At 36.7% G+C, this 2660-nt stretch overlaps 1 protein-coding gene across 1 annotated transcript in view; it reads left to right on the plus strand.

The window, feature by feature from the left end:
- Positions 1-2660, plus strand: part of galnt14 (UDP-N-acetyl-alpha-D-galactosamine:polypeptide N-acetylgalactosaminyltransferase 14 (GalNAc-T14)) — a gene marked incomplete at both ends in the record, with an annotated part of 185192 nt that overhangs the window by 72297 nt on the left and 110235 nt on the right.

Below are 2660 nucleotides of genomic sequence, written 5' to 3' on the forward strand. Positions count from 1 at the left end.
GTACTAAAAGATATTTTGACAACAAATATATATCAGCAAACTATAATTTTGAGCATCATATGAATTCTGGCATTTTACACATAGTCCGGATGCGTCAACACAAAAGTCAGAGACTTCACATGAGATTTGGGTCATCTTCTGGGGGAAAAGCAGATTACTTCCTACTCGCGAGCGCCCCCTCTGGTGGGGAAACGTTTTTTCAGGGATACAAACTTTTTCAGAACACCGGTAGACGGCAGCCATTACAGACGAACATGTGTTTGTTGTTGTTCCAGGAGCGGCTCGGTCACACGCTAATGTCATTAGTTTGTTATCATTGCTAAGGTGCAGGACTGCTTCCCCCCCCTTGTTTCACATCATGTCTCCTGCCTGGATCTGTTATTATCTCGCTCTGAAGCACGGAGGAGTGTCAGAGGTGAGCTCGTTTCAACTGCTTTTTATGACGCGTCTCATTTCTGGACTCCGGCTTTTTGTGAATGAAGCAGATATTTCGGTTAAAATACATAAGTAAAAAAATTTATCAGAGTATAAAACTACCCCCAATCTTTATGGATGATTTTTGTATTTAATTTTACGTATTATACTTGAATAAATATGGTAATTATTTTTCAGCATACTTTTTACTTTTACTTATTACATTTTTACACAATTATCTGTACTTTCTATTCACTACATTTAAAAAAAGTTAAGAAGTAGAGTATCAATTTTAAAAAAATACTATCCTGATAAATAGTGTCTCGTGGATACAGTGAATTTAATTGTTGTTGGATGAGAAGTATAAATATATGTCATTCTGACACACTATTAGCTTGTACACAACCCATCACAGCTGCACACAGTTAAAATAAATATTTTTGGAGAAGTCACCTCCCAATAAATGTCATTTTAGAAAATCTAACTGCTCACTTTTACTCAGTGCTTTTACTTTTAATACTTAAGTAGATTTTGTGTCAGAAATTTACTTTTGATACTTAAGTACAAAAAAAATCAGATACTTTAAGACTTTTACTCAAGTAATATTTTTAGAGAAGACTTTAACTTTTACCAATGTATTTTTATGATAAGATACTTGTACTTTTACTGAAGTAATATTTTTAGAGAAGACTTTAACTTTTACCAATGTATTTTTATGATAAGATACTTGTACTTTTACGCAAGTATCACTTTGAGGTACTTTATACAACACTGCACGCAAAGAAGGGGTCATTTTGTTTTCATACTGTTTATTTATTGATTGATTTAAAGTATTTTTTCAGTGACTTTTGGTCAACCTTAGCATGGAAACGGCTGCACCGATCAACAAGAAATTTGGCGGGGACAGTTTCTAAATAGACCCCATATTTGAGGAGGGGGCTCCATCTGAAAAGGGAGTGTTTGGACATAAAACAGGCTTATAACTCAAAAACTCTTCAACATAAGAGCTTTAGATTTTTTTTTGTTTAGCTCTGATGAAGAGCTATCCATTGGGCCGACCAATGAGCATGCATCTTTTCTAAAAGACAAAATAAATAACTCAAATTACAACCAGCAGCTTTCCTCATTAGTTTTATTTTCTGGCTTCTTTCTATTTTTTACGCCCAGTTTTCTGATTATTATTTCAAGAAAAATGCAACAAAAACTCTTTAACTCCTGTCTAAGCTTGTTTATCTTCCTGCTTAATGACAGAAATGAGGTAAATTGGGCTGCTGATGGATTTAAAGTGACATCACATCAGCAGCAGAAGAAAATGGATCATGTTGAAGCAGCTTTTATCTCCTGTTTGTGATCAGTTTGGGAAGGCTGGTTTAGTGACTAATTTAATCACTAATGGATGGCTTATTTAACCGAGTGGCTCTACAAAACTCCACATACTAACACTGAAGCTTTTTTTATATTCTAATAAAAAAATGCAGGAAGCCCAGAGGCTGGGGGCATTCATTATTCTACAGGAAAGGGGCATTTATCACTGAGATTAAAAACACTCAGAGACATTTGCATATGAGACAAAATTATATATTTTGGTTCAATAAATCATTCGCAGCTCCATGTTTGGAGCTTTGGAGAAAAATGCCTCCTAAAAGTTGACCGAATATCTTGTTATAGAACTGCTTTATCTGTAGCGCTCAGCACGTTGGAGGGTTATTTAAAAGCTGCTTTTGTGTATTTGTGGGTCTTACCTGCACACATGTAATAACACTGATGTTAGGCCTGTGTACTGGCAAGAATTTGGTGATACGATACATATCATGACAGAGGGGTCACGATACGATATATCCCAATATATTGTGATACTGTAAACAAGGTGATATATTGTGATTTTTTTTGTCCAAAATTTCTATGAAATAAAAACCTCTTTCTGGAAAAAGAAAAAAAAGAAAAACCAAAATTCATTGTCTCAGAAAATTCAAATTTTACATAGACATGCATGGGATGAGGCTCAGTGCCTCCAAATCCGAGGCCATGGTCTTGAGCCGGAAAAGGGCAGAGTGCCTTCTCCGGGTCAGGGGGGTCGTCCTGCCTCAAGTGGAGGAGTTTAAGTATCTGGGGATCTTGTTCACGAATGGGGGAAGAACGGAGTGGGAGATCGACAGGCGGATTGGCGCAGCGTCTGCTGTAAAGTGGGTGCTGTACCGGTCCGTTGTCGTGAAGAGAGAGCTGAGTCAGAAAGCGAAGCTCTTAAT

Source organism: Austrofundulus limnaeus, unplaced genomic scaffold (assembly GCF_001266775.1).
Source record: "Austrofundulus limnaeus strain Quisiro unplaced genomic scaffold, Austrofundulus_limnaeus-1.0 Scaffold673, whole genome shotgun sequence".
In the NCBI taxonomy this organism is placed as follows: Eukaryota; Metazoa; Chordata; class Actinopteri; order Cyprinodontiformes; family Rivulidae; genus Austrofundulus; species Austrofundulus limnaeus.